Source organism: Pristis pectinata, chromosome 9 (assembly GCF_009764475.1).
Source record: "Pristis pectinata isolate sPriPec2 chromosome 9, sPriPec2.1.pri, whole genome shotgun sequence".
Taxonomy (NCBI): Eukaryota; Metazoa; Chordata; class Chondrichthyes; order Rhinopristiformes; family Pristidae; genus Pristis; species Pristis pectinata.
Window position 1 is genome coordinate 98,010,690 of NC_067413.1, and position 14,800 is coordinate 98,025,489.

The following is a 14,800-nucleotide window of genomic DNA, read 5'->3' on the forward strand; positions in this document are numbered from 1 at the left end:
TACATCCCTCCACCACTACCCTCTGTTTTCTATGCCAATTTTCCAAGCCAATTTTGAATACAATCTACCAAGTCTCCATGGATCCCATCTGCCTTAATCTTCTGGATAAGCTAACCATGAGGGACCTTATCAAATGCTTTATTAAAGTCTGTGTATACAACATTGTAACAGTACGTAAAGAGATTTCAAGGATTCAGATCAATGATGTCAACAATATAAGGTTACAAATACTATATTTATTAAAATATCAATAAAGCAACAAATCTCTAAAATACTAATAAAGCAACGAGTCTCATGCCCTTTTTGACTCCATAGAATGACAACTGGTGTGGAGAACTTGAAGTCCTGCCACTGTTCTGGATCCGGGTCCAAGGAGAAGTCCAGTGAGCTTGCTTATAGCCCACACTTGTATAGTTAAAGAACCCTCGCTTCATTCCTAATTTTACACTGAGAAACCAGCTATCCTTCCTAATACAGAAACCGAGTATTTACTGCACCCGGGCTGGTCTTAACTGTCTTCCTGCCATAAACAAGTTTACCTTATCTTACTACATCACTACATGTTTCACCCAAGGCCTCATGATTTACTTGTTTCCCAAGAGAGCCTGCTTGCTCAGCCTGGGGATTGTTAGAAGACAACTTTTAATTGCAGGCATGCTTTTAACCCTTATACTACAAACATCAGTCTACCCTCATCAATCATCTTCACCTCCTCAAAAGACTCAATCAAGTTTGTAAGACATGATCTCCCTCACACAAAGCCATGCTGACTGTCCCTAATAAGTCTATGCTTTTCCAGGTGGAAGTAGATCCTATCCCTAAGAATCTTCTTCAATAATTTCCCTACCACTGATGTAAGGCTAACCAGCTTATAATGTCCTGGTTTGTCTCTATTGCCCTTCTTAAACAGAGGAATAACATTGGCTGTTCTCTGGTCCTCTGAAGTCAATATTGGGGAACTTGAAGTCACCCAGTACAACTACCCTGTTGCTTTTACATCTTTCCATAGTCTCCCACTGGTTATTGGGAACCCCATCACAGTAATTGCACCTTGCTTATTCCTGAACTGTACCCGTATTGCCTCACTGGATGAGCGCTCCAGGATGTCCTTTCTAAGTGTCGCTGTGATATTCTCACTGATCAGTAGTGCAACTCCCCCACCTCTTTTACACCCCTTTTTATTGTGTCTGAAACAGCTGAACCCTGTTACATTGAGCTGCCTGTCCTGCCCTTCTCTCAGCTAAGCTCGGGTAGTTTGTGAAGTTCTGCCATTACTTCTGTGTACTCCCAGTGCATGGGCTCAAGATTCTCAATACCATCCTGAAAGCTATTTGTTGAGTTTGAGTGGTCATGAGCCAGAGATTCACCAAGTGGATGTTACACTTTTTCAAGTTGGCTTCAAGAACATACTTGAATATTTTCCTCTGTGCACCAAGTAATTTCTTGACATGATTTCTTGGCATGACAGAGCTCTGAATAGAGTGTCTGTTCTGGGCGTGCCTCTTAAACGTTGCTGTTATATGTGCTTCTACCACCGCCCCTGGCATTGTGTTCCACGCACCTCTCATTCTGTTTATAAAAAAAAAACTTGCCTCACAAATCTCCTTTACGTTTTACCCCTCTCACCTTAAACCCATGCTTTCTAGAATTTGACATTTCCACCCTGGGAAAAAGACTCTATCTACCCTATTTTTGCCTCATAAGTTTTATATATCTTAATCAGGTCGTCCCTCAGCCTTTGATGCTCGAGTGGAAACAATCCAAGTTTGTCCAACCTCTCCCTATAGCTAATATACTCCAATCCAGGCAACATCCAGGAACCTCTTCTGCACCCTCTCCAAAGCCACCACACACTTCCTGTAATGTGGCAACCAGAACTACACACAATACTCCAAATGTGGCCTAACTGAAGTTTTATACACCTGCAACATGACTTCCTGACTTTTCTACTCAAGGTAAGCATGCTGTACGCCTCCCTTACCACCCAATCCACTTGTGTTGCTACTTTCAGGGAGCTATGGGCTTGCACCCTAAGATCCCACTGTATATCAATGCTCCTAAGGGTCCTGCCATTTACTGTACACTGGTGTTCCTCTTGCATTTGACCTCCCAAAATGCGCCATCTCACAGTTGTCCATATTGAACTCCATCTGCCATTTCTTGGCCAAATCAGACCACCTACATTTTCATTCAAATCAATTTACGTAAAAACAACAGAGATCCCAGCATTGATCCTTGTGAAACTCATTGTGGATCCCATCTGACCATCTTCTGGACCAGCCTACTACGAGGGACCAGGTCAGATGCTTTACTAACATCCACGTAGACAACATCCACTATCCTACCCTCATCAGTCACCACCTCCACTTCCTCAAAAAACTCAATTTGTGAGACATGACCTCCCCCACACAAAGCCATGCTGACTATCACTAACAAGTCCATGCTTTTCCAAATGTGAGTAAATCCTGTCCCTAAGATTCATCTCTAATAATTTCCCTACTGCTCACTGGCCTATAATTTCCTGGTTTGTCTCTATTGCCCTTCTTAAGTAAGGGAACAATATTTTCCAGTCTTATGGCACCTCACCCTTGTTGATAGAGGTTACAGCTTCAGGAGATGCTGCTGGAGTAGCCTGGACAAGTTACTGCAGTGCATTTTGTAGCTGGTACACCTGTGGTGGAGGGAGTGAATGTTTGGGGTGGTGTATGGTATAACAATCCAGTGAATGGTGCTGAGCTTCTAGCAAGTGGAGAGTTTTCCATCATGCTTCTGCATTGTAGATAGTGGAAAGGTGTCAGGAGGTGAGTCACCCACACAGGATACCTAGCCTCTGACTAATTGAATTTAGAGTTGATGTCAACCCCCAGGGTATCGATGGTGGAGAAACTGGTGATGGTACAACTGTTGAATGTCAAGAGTAGGTAGTTAGACTCTCTCTTGTCAGAAATGATCATTGCCTGGCATTTTTTTGGCACAAATGTTACTTGTCACCCATCAGCCTATGCCTGAGCAGTTATAAATCAATTTGAATTCATCAGCAAGCATCACCACATCTGATCTTTTGGTGGAAGGAAGATCCTTGATGATTCAGCTGAAGATGGTTGGACCAAGGCCCTGTCCTGAGGAACTCCGGTAATGATGTCTTGGAGCTGCAGCAAACACAACCTCCTTCTGTCGTGCGAGGTGTGACAGCAACCACTAAAACCGTGCTTTCCCTTTGATGCCCATTGACTTCAGTTTACCAGGCTGCCTTGATGTGCAGTCTCTCTCTCTCATCTGAACTCTGGAATTCAGCTCTTTGCTCCTTGGCTCTGATAAGATCTGGAGTTGTCCTGGCAAAATCCAAATTGGGCATTGGCAAGTAATGGCATTGTCGATGATAGCTTTCATCACTTTGCTAGTGATTGAGAGAAAACTATACCAGATTGAATTTGCCTTGCTTTCTGTAACCAGGACATATCTGTACAATTTTCCACATTGTTGGGTGTATGTCAATGTACAACCACAGGGATTGAAGCTGGGACCTCTGTTTGTCAAATGGACACAAGAGACTGCAGATGTTGTAATTGGGAACAAAAAAAACAAGCTGCTGGAGGAACACAGCAGGTCAGGCCGCATCTGGAGGCAAAGGGATAGTCAACGGTTCGGGTCAAGACCCTGCATCAGGACTGAAAGTGTACAGAGGAAATAGCCAGTATAAAGAGGTGAGACGGAGGGCTTTTCAGGGATTTGTAGGAGATGGGTGGTAGATCATTAAGGTGGATAAATTCCCAGGCCCTGATGGGATATACCCCAGGTTATTGAGAGTGGCAAGAGATAAGATTGCTGGGGCCTTGACCAAGATCTTTGTGTTCTCTCCAGCCACAGGCGTGGTCCCAGAGGACTGGTGAGTAACTAATGTTGTTCCATTATTCAAGAAGGGAACGGGAATAATCCTGGTGACTATATACTGGTGAGTCTCTCATCAGTGGTAGGGAAGTTACTGGAGAGGATTCTTAAGGATTGGATTTATGAGCATTTAGAAAACCATAGCCTAATTAGGGACAGTCAGCATAGCTTTGTGCAAGTCGTGCCTCATTAACTTGATTGAGTTTTTTGACGAGGTGACAGGGGTGATTGATGAAGGTAGAGCTGTGGATGTTGTCTACTTAGATTTTAGTAAGGTGTTTGACAAGGTCCCTCGTGGGAGACTCACCCAGAAGATTAAGATGCATGGGATCCATGGTGAATTGGCTGTTTGGTTTCAGAACTGGCTTGCCCGTAAACGAGAGAGGGTAGTGGTCGATGGGACTTGTTCTGGCTGGAGGTCTGTGACTAGTGGTGTTCCTCAGGGATCCGTACTGGGACCACTGCTGTTTGTGATGTATTTAAATGACCTGGATGTAAGTGTATGTGGGTGGGTTAGTAAGTTTGCAGATGATATGAAGATTGGCGGTGTTGTGGATAGTGTAGAAGACCGGCAAAGGATACAGCAGGATATGGATCAGTTGCAGATATGGGCAGAGAAATGGCAGATGGAGTTCAACCCGGCCAAATGCGAAGTGTTGCAACTAGGGAGATCAAGTGTAAAGAGACAGCACACTGTTAATGGCAAGACCCTTAACAGTGTTGATGAGCAGAGGGATCTTGGGGTCCAAGTTCATTGCTCCCTGAAAGTGGCTACACAGGTTGATAGGGTGGTAAAGAAGGCGTATGGCATGCTTGCCTTCATTAGTCAATGCATTGAGTTCAAGAGTCAGGAAGTTATGCTGCAGCTTTATAAAACTTTAGTTCAGCCGCATTTGAAGTATTGCATTCAGTTCTGGTCGCCCCATTATTGGCAGGATGTTGAGGCTTTGGAGAGGGTGCAGAAGAAGTTTACCATGGTGCTGCCTGGTTTAGAGGGCATGTGCTATAAGGAGAGGTTGGACAAACTTGGGTTGTTCTCTAGAGCAGCAGAGGCTGAGGGGAGATGGAGGTTTATAAGGTTATGAGAGGCATAGATAGACAGCTGGTATCTTTCCCCCAGGGTTGAAATGTCTAATACCAGAGGGCATGCATTTAAGGTGAGAGGGGGTAGGTTCAAAGGAGGGGCAATTTTTTTTTTACACAGAGTGGTGGGTGCCTGGAATGTGCTGCCTGGGGTGGTGGTGGTGGAAGCAAGTACGTTTGGGGCGTTCAAGAAGCTCGTAGAGAGGCCCATGAATGTGAGGGAAATGGTAGGATGTGGACATTGTGTCGGCAGATGGGATTAGTTTAGTTGGGCATTTTATTAGTAATGTATTTGGTTCGGCACAACACCGTGGGCTGAAGGGCCTGTTCCTGTGCTGTACTGTTCTAAGTTCTCAAACACAGATTATAGTGTTACAGTTACAGAGAAAGCACAGTTCAGGTAGACAAATAAGGCGCAAGGGCCATGACAAGGTAGATTGAGAGATCAAGAGTTCATCTTTATCGTACAAGAGGTCCATTCAAAAGTCTTATACCAGCGGGATATTAGCTGTCCTTGAACCTGGTTGCACATGTTTTCAAGCGTATGTACCCTCTGCCCGATGAAAGGGAATTGAAGAAGAATGTCTGGGATGGGAGGGGTCTTTGAGCAGCTGTGAAAATGCATAGATGGATAGGGTAGTGAAGAAGGCATTTAGTATGCCTGCCTTCATAGGCTGAGGCACTGAGTACAAGAATTGAGACATCATGTTACAGCTGTACAAAACATTGGTTAGGCTGCACTTATGGTATTGTGTACAGTTCTGGTCACCACCAGAAGGATGTGCTAGCATCAGATAGAGTGCAGAAGCGATTCAGCAGGCTGTTGTGTGGACTGGAGGGTTCTGGCTACAAGGAGAGATTGGATGGGCTGGATTTGTTCTTAAGGGAGCATAGGAAGCTGAGGGGTGACGTTATAGAGGTTTATAAAATTATGAGATGCATAGATAGGGTAGGTAGTGTCTTTCCCAGGGTAGGGTAGTTTAAAGGAGGTCTGAGGGGAAAGTTTTTAACATAGAGGGCAGTGAATGTTTCGAACGAGTTGCTGGTGGAGGCAGATACTATTACAGCATTTAAAAGGCATTTGGATAGGCACTTGACAGGGCCTAATGCAGGCAAATGGGATTAGTGTAGATCAGTATCATGGTCAGCATGAACGAGGTGGGCCACAGGACCAGTTTCTGTTCTGTACAACTCCTTGACTGTACTGGAGCAGCATGTTGTCTGGTCCTGTGGCACTGTCTCCAGTGCTCTCAGCCATTTAATATCACATGCATAGAATTAGCTGGAGACTGGTTCTGTGATGCTGGAGTCACTGGAGGAAGCCGAGATGGATCTTCTATTTGATAACTCCTGGTTGGACATGATTGCAAATGTTTCAGCCTTGTCTTTCGCTGCACCGTGCCATCATTGTTGGATAGGACCGTTCTTGGAGCTGCCTCTTTCAGTTAGCCGTGGTTACTATTGTCCACAACCATTCACCACTTGACTTCTCCATCCCACCCCTACTCTGACCCATCTGTCTGTGACCTCCAGCACTTTTCCAAGTAGACCCAATGCATTCATGGGGAAACATCCCATCTTCCATCTGGCACATTGCAGCCTTCCAGACTTGACAGTGAATTCTTCAGCATTAGGTAACTCGCTTCTGAAAACTGGATTTTTCTTCTGTAAGTCACCCAATCCATGATTTTAACTCAACTTTTCTTTCTCCATTTAGTACCACCTGAGCTCCTGTGCATGTCCCACAACCCTGCTGTTAGCAACACACAACACAGATGAAGAAGCATAATCACCCTCTAACTGCCCCATTAACCCATTTGACCTGTCCTCATCCTCTCACAGACATTCCCTTTGTTCTATCCACCTCCACAACACCTTTTCTGCAACTTAAAATGATCTTTTTCTGTCTGTCTTTCCCAGTTGTGAAGGGTCAGTGACCTGAAACAGTGACTCTTGTTTTTCTCTCTCCACAGATGTTGTTTGACCTGCTGAGTGTTTCCAGCATTTTCTGTTTTCATGCATGACTAGAACTGCAGAGCCTCTATCCAATCTGATTGTTGTGAAATCACTTAGCTTTTGCTTTTTAGCAATAAAATAGTTCTGTAGTGCAGCTTCACCAGGCTGGTGGCTCATAATGTTTGGACAAGCCTGGTGCTGATCCCTGCATGTCCTTCTGCACTCCTGAGTGAACTAGGGTTTGATCCCCTGGTTTGATAGTGATGGTAGAGTGAGAGATATGCCAGACCATGGGGTTACAAGTTGTGGCAATGACCATTTCTGTTGGTCCACAGCAGCTTATGAATGCCCAAATTTGAATTGCCAGATCTATTCTTTCTTTTTCAATCTTTTTTATTAGTTTTCAAATTAATACAGATTAATATGTAACATAAATGTTTGTAGATGTAATACAAAGAGATCAGGAGAACAATCATGGCATAGATAGTCATAAACAACAATAAAGTATAAAAGAATCTGTAGATTCCACGATCTCTTAGTAAGTGAATATAATATAAAAGAAAGGAAAAAGATTTATTATATAAATAAAAAAGAGGGAAAAAAATCCCCAAATCAATAAGAAAAATTATAAACAATATATCAAACCAAACTAAACAGAAAAATTTCAAAAAAAACAAACAAAAAAAAAAAGACTGGACTAAAATTTCTCAGTAGAAACAGAGCAATATTATGTTGTCAACTCCATTCCTCTAAGTTGGAAAGTTATAGAAAGGGGATCTATATCATGTGAATGTATTGAGGCCAGATCTATTGAGTCAATTCCATTTAACACTATTGCCGTGCCACATATGACGAAGGGTCCTTGACGTGAAGACCCAAGGACTGTGTGATGGTCACTTCTGATACTTTTATCATGAACTGATGGATTTGCCAGATAGATTGGTGAGGACAGGTGGGTTTATTCTTTGTATTGGTTCACTTGCTTGTCCAGCTCAGCAACACTGGTGCAATCAACCACTCCTGGTGATGGACATTGAAGCACCTCGCCCCATTCAGAATACATTGTGTGTCCCTCTTAGTGTCTCTTACAAGTGTTGTTCAACATGGAGAAGCACTGAATTATCAGCTGAGGGAGGACAGTAGCTAGTAATCAGGAGGATCTTTCCTTGACCATACTGATCTGATGCCGTGAGAATTCATGGAGACTGGAGTCAATGTTGAGGATTGCAAGGACTACTTTCTCCTCTGATGGGTCTGTCCTGCCAGTGCAACGGGGATTGTGAATGAGGAGTCTTACTCATTGTCTATACAGTATGATTCTGTGAGTACAACCATGTCGGGCTGTTGCTTGACTAGTCCAGCTGTTGCCCAGATACGGTCCCCAAATGTTTGCAAAGAGGTTGTTGCAAGGTTGGCTGGGCTGCGGGCGACTGTCATTCTGAATGTGGTGCCTTGGTCAATGCCTGATGATGCCTCCAGTTTAATTCCTTCACTGTTTGAACACAGCAGTAATGGTTTGAATGGCTTGCTTGGCCACTTCAGAGGATATTTAAGAGTCAACCACATGGGATTGATCCTGAGTTATGTGTTATCCAGGCCAGGTAAGACTGACAGATTTTCTCCCCGAAGGACAATCTGGTAGTTAGTGTACTTTTTCTTTCCAAATTCCAGATTATCAGTTGAATTTAAATTCCACAGTTGCCATAGTAGGATTTGAACTGGGGTTCAAAATGTTAGTCTGGGTTCTGTATCACTAGTCTGGTGATTTTCACCATTGTGTCACTGTAAGTTGTGCCAAGTTTGAAGACTCAATTTCAAACAATTCTTTTTCCCCGTGTGGGGGATGAGATTGTACATTTGTGACTGAAGTTTCTCTCCACCAACTCTCAGAACTGTTTGGTCGGCGTATGCCCTTTACCAGTCCCCCATCTCCTGCACCATTCAGTAAATCCAGAATTGGACATGGTACCCTGGCTTTCATGAACTCATTTTAAAATAGATGTTCGGCATACATCCTTACTTTTGTACTTTTTACCACTGTTTATAATGCCCAGGATCTTAATGCTTCAACTGCAGATCACCTTCAAATACTGGTGCAGATACACTATTGGGTGTCATTTTTCCACCTTCCAGATTTATACCCTTCACCTTCCCATTGATGTTGACTAAACAGCGACCCATTACCTTTGGTGGATTTGTTTGTAAAAATGGCAAGATGAAAAGTAGAATGATTTTTTTCTTATATTTTGCATCTTATTTCTGTGGTTACTAACTCACGGTGGACAGCTAGATAAAAACAGGTTATAAAGTAATTACTAATGGGAGGTGAACATGGATAAAACAGTATACAACATCAAATCAAATGCGGTTTCCAATTTTCTGATTGTGCTTGGCCAACTTTCTCAAACAGCAGTCAGAAAATTTACCTTGCAACTGCCAGGATTTTGTTCAGCTATTAACGGATATCATTTCAATCCATTTCCTGTGTTGAGCTTCTAAAAAGAAGTTTATGGGTGTTTGGGTCATTTTTAACTGATTATGACTGTTGCCTTAACATGGGTAGAAGAGAGAATGGTTTGAGTTTTGCATTCTAACTTTAGAGCCATTGTCCAAAGACGTGGCTCAGTCTTATAAAACCCCAGTTTGGCATGACTGAGGTGAAGGGAAAGGAATGCAAAACTGAAAGAAAATCAAACATTGGAAAGTCGAGTAACACATTTAAAGGGCCCTATGCCTTCACACAGTTGATAAGATTCCTCATTGGAAAGTGCCTGCACAAGTGCTCATGGTAAAAAAAAGATTAGCATGGATAAAGGATTCAACATATAAAAATACAATGCTGGAAACACATTGGCAGGTCAGGCAGCATCTGCAGGAAGAGAAACAGGTTGAAGACCCTTCATCAAAACTGGGTAAGAAAGAAAACAGTTTGTTGTAAGTGGTAGAATGGATGGGGTAGGGAGGGATAAGACAAAGGGAATAGCTCTGATAGAATGAAGCCATGGTGAACTTTGGGCAAGAAGTAGGAGCAGAATTGTGAGACTGGCTGGAGGCAGTGGAGGGAAATCTCTGAAGGAAATGGGGTCAATGATGCCTGGGAAACAATAATTCAATGGTGGGGCCATGGACAAGAGGGAGGTATGAGGTGGTGCCTGAGCTTTGAGAAAGAGGTCAGATCAACACCCCCTTGGCCAGGGGGGTTGATGACAATACAACTTTGTCCTTTGTGAACAGAGAGCTGCAAGTTCAGAAGGGAGTATGTCAGAGATAGGGGTGTGGAAAAACAAAGACAGTCAAGGTGTCATCAGCAGTTAGCACTGAATAAGTTGAGAGAGGGTACGAAAAGATAGATCAGGTTAAAGGATTGGTTAACTGACATAAAGCAAGAGGAGAGATAAGCTAGTTATTTTCAGGTTGGCAAATATCCCACAGGCCCCAACTATTTACTACCTATATTAATGATGAACCAATTACATCAAAATTGGCTCATAATACAAGAGGCGGCAAATAAGTTGAAAGGACACAAAGGACTATAAACAAAGTATGCAAGTTACCAGAACAAGGGCAAATGTACTGTAATGTGGAGAACTGAGATAGCCCACTTAGCAGGAATAGAAAGACACTACAATTAAAATAGTGTGACACAATTGAATGTTGGTATTCGGAGAGATCTTGGAGCCCTCTTTAGAGAATCCAAAAACCATATGCAGGCAACTAAGTTTGCAAATGAGGGATGGCGTAGAAAAGTCAGTGGAAGTTTTGCTGTAACAGTACGATCCACAGCTGGAGTAATGGGAACCTGTTTGTTTTGGAGGCAGTACAGAGGAAGCCCACTAGATTGACCCCAGTATGAAAGGATTGCTCCATGAAGCAGATGGAGCCTACACTGAGCATAGAGAATTATTTTATTGAAACAAGATCCTGAGGAGGCTGAACAGGGTAGATGCTGAGAGGATGTTTTCTCTGGCAGGAAATCTAAAAGTTGGTGCAGTCTCAGAATAAGGATACACCCATTTAGGAGTGAGATGAGGTACTTACTCTCCGGAAGTCGTGAACCTTTGCAATTCTCTACCTGCATTGTTAAATATACTCAGAGACGATATATTTTTAAAGATAAAATGAATCAACACTGAAGGGACAAAGTGGGAAAATTTTTATTGCCTCAGCTTCACTTTTCCAAGAGCCCATTTAGCCCATTCCTTGCTCCTAGATATTTAGTAGGTATCTGCCTTTGGATAAGACATTTAGAAAAGTTAATTTTACAAAATGATAAATTCCTTTCTGCCCCTAAACTTACATTTTTGTGTGTTGTACTCATAAGGAGAGTTGCTACTCTAATAATTGTTATCATTTGGGCAGGGTGTGTGCAGGTCGCTACTTCCATTCTTGCAGCCTTCTTGCTCCTGCACATTCATGTCGCATTTTTGGGAAGTCAAACCAGGATAGGGCGTATACAGTGAATGATCAGGCCCCGGGGAGTGTTTTAGGGCAGAGGAACTTAGGAGTACAAGTATATAGTTTGCTGAAAGCAGTGTCAGAAGTAGACAGGGTGGTGAAGGAAGTGTTTGGCACACTGGCCTTCATCAGTCAAAGCATTGAGTATAGGAGTTGGGAGGTTATGTTGCAGTGTACAAGACATTGGTGAGACTGCACTTGGAGTATTGTGTACAGTTTTGGCCACCCTGTTATGGGAAAGACATCATTAAACTGGAAAGAGTGGAGAAAAGATTTATGAGGATGCTGCCAGGACTCGAGGGCCTGCGTTATAGGGAGAGGTAGGGTAGGTTAGGACTTTATTCCTTGGAATGTAGGCGATTGAGCGGGTACCTTGTAAAGGTGTATAAAATCATGAGGGGCATAGATAGGGTGAACACATACAGTCTTTTTCTTAGGGAGGGGTGAAAGATTAAAAGGGACCTGAAGGGCAACTTCTTCACACAGAGAGGGGTGCATACATGGAACGAGCTGCCAGAGGAAGTGGTTGAGGGAGGTACAATAACATGTTTTTTTAAAAGAACTTTGGATAAGTACATGGATAGGAGGGGTTTGGAGGGATATGGGCCAAACGGTCAGCATGGACGAGTTGGGCCAAAGGGCCTGTTTCCATGCTGTATTACTCTATGGCCACACCTGTGTGTGTTCTGGCCAAATGGTGTATAACATGCATAGTGCTTCCATTGTTTTCCCATTTCCGACATCTGAAACAATTTATTTTTGCTAAATCACTGAGTAAACTGGTTTAATAAATCTGATCTACTCTTGGTGTTAATTACTTCAATGTGCCACAGTGGATGATCAGCAATATGTAATGATCAAGGTAAAAACTTAAATCCTGATATTAATCCTTCCTTTTACGAAGTTGCAAAATGGCACAAGATATAGCAAGCAATAATTATCATGCAAATTATCTTTCTAATAATTGTTATGCAGCTCTGCCTGAAAGACTTTGGTATTTTACCAGTATTTCTCTGGCCCCTGCATTAATGCTGCCTGTGCTGAGGGACTCACCTGATGCTGAGCATGAGACTGATGCAGAAGAAATATGTATAAATAGCTGTCGTGCTAATGCAAGTAAAGTTCAAAATTCTACTGGGACTGCAGAAGATTCCAGAGGTTTATTAGCAGGCACATAACCTAAATTCCCAGACTAAAAATTGTGAAATTTCTTTAAATACTGCTGATTCTAGATTGTGTTACAGCACAGCACGCTGCCATTTTGCCCAATGGATTTACACTGGCTAACTTCAGGACCAATCTATTCAACCAGTTCTTCAGCTCATCCCATTGGCCTGATTCTTTTTGCAACCAAATGACTATCCAATTCCATTTTGAAAGCAGCAGATTGTGATTATCCATGAAAGTTTTTTTTTCCATTTAGCACTCACACTTTTGCCACTTTAAATCTATCACTTCTGATTTTTGACTTTTCTGCAAATGGAACATCTCCCAATCACCCCATATCTGTGAACAATTCCAGCCTCTCCAGTCAATCCACACAACTGAAATCCCTCAGCCTCGGGACGATTCATTTAAAAATTTTTAGCCCTTTATATGAAGACCCTGGAGAATGTCATGACTAGAATTGAGTACAATCATCAAGCTGCACCCAGTTTTCCACTGTGGCTCTTTGAAGCCTAGGATCCTGGCTTTTTTGAAAATCACAGTCCTACCACGTTCAAAGGTTTGTGCAGACATAGTTCTGCTTTCTGTTCCTGTATTCCCTTCAGAATTAAAAGGGAGCCATCAGTATTCAGCCACTGGACTGGTACTGCCTCGATTTCCTCAGAATTCATCACTACATCCTTGTTCTGTGTTCTGGCCTCTGGAGACGGTGTGTAGTGGAGACTGGGCTTGTATAACATTACTCCATTCCCAAATTAGACCTACTGTTAAAACAGACCTCGCCTACAAGCCTTTTAGCATCCATGTTGCACATGGCTTTTACTGCATGAATTTCAAAATTTATTGACAAGCTTGTGTAGCATTAAGAAATGGTTTTAAAAAATCCACTGCCAACTACATTGCCTTGAACCACTCTGCTACCTCAAAGAAAAATCAGAACACAGAAGCAAGCCATTTTGGCCCACATCGTCCATGCTGACCGTGATGGCCATCTACACTAGTCCCATTTGCCCACATTAGCCCTGTATCCCTCTATGCCTTTCCTATCCAAATACATTTCCAAACAGCTTTTAAACCTTGGAATTCTATTTGCCTCTACCACCTCTGTTGTCAGCTCATTCCACCATCCTGTGTGGAAAACCCCTCAGATTTCCTTTAAATTTCTCCCCTCTCACCTTAAACTTGTGCTCGGTAGTTCTAGACTCCTAAGCCCTGGGAAAAAGACTGATCATCTATTTTTTTTTCTATGCCCCTCATCATTTTATAAACCACTACAAGGTCACCTCTCAGCTTCCTTCATTCCAGTGGGAATGAACCCAGCCTATCCAATATCTCATAACCACACCCCTCCAATTCCAGGCAACAACGGTGAATTTCTTCTGCACTGTCTCTATTACCAGCACATTCTTCCTGTCGTGTGGCAATCAGAACTGTACACAATACTCCAAGTAAGTGTGGTCTCACCAATGTTTTGTACAGCTGCAACATCACATCCCAATTCTTCTACACAATGCCACGGCCTATGTAGGCAAGCATACCAAATACCTTCTTCACTACCTTATCCACCTGTGTCACCTATTTCCACAAGCTATGGACTTGCACTCTGAAGTTCCTCTGTATACTTTGAGAGTCAGAGAGATGGAACAGGCCCTTCAGCCCACCGAGTCTGCACCAACCATCAAGCATCCATTTGCTCTGATCCTATGCTCACCCACTTCTAGTCTAGAATCAGAGGAAGAGTTGTACAGCACAGAAACAGGCCCTTCAGCCCACCATCTCCAGGCTGACCCTTCTTGCCCATCTACTCTAATCCCATTTGTCTGCACTAGGTCCAAATTCTTCCATGTCTTGCCCCCATGTGCCTATCTAAATGACTTAAATGTGGCGATTGTACCTGACTCTACAACCTCCTCCTCCTCTAGTAATGGGTTCCAGATATCAACCACTTCCTGTGTCAAAAAAACCTCCCTCTCAAGTCTCAATTATTTCCTCTCATTAAACTTGTGCTCTCTTTTTGATACTCCTACCCTGGGAAAAAGATTATGACCATCTACCCCATCTATGCGACCTAGAATTTTACATACCTCTAGCAGGTCACCCCTCAGCCTCCTTCGTTCCAGGAAAACAAACCCACCCTATCCAACCTCTCCCCAGAATTGAAGTCCCCCAATCCAGGGAATATCTTGGTGAATCTCCTCTCACTCTGCCAGTGCAACTACATCCTTCCTAGAGTGTGGTGGCCAGAACTGCA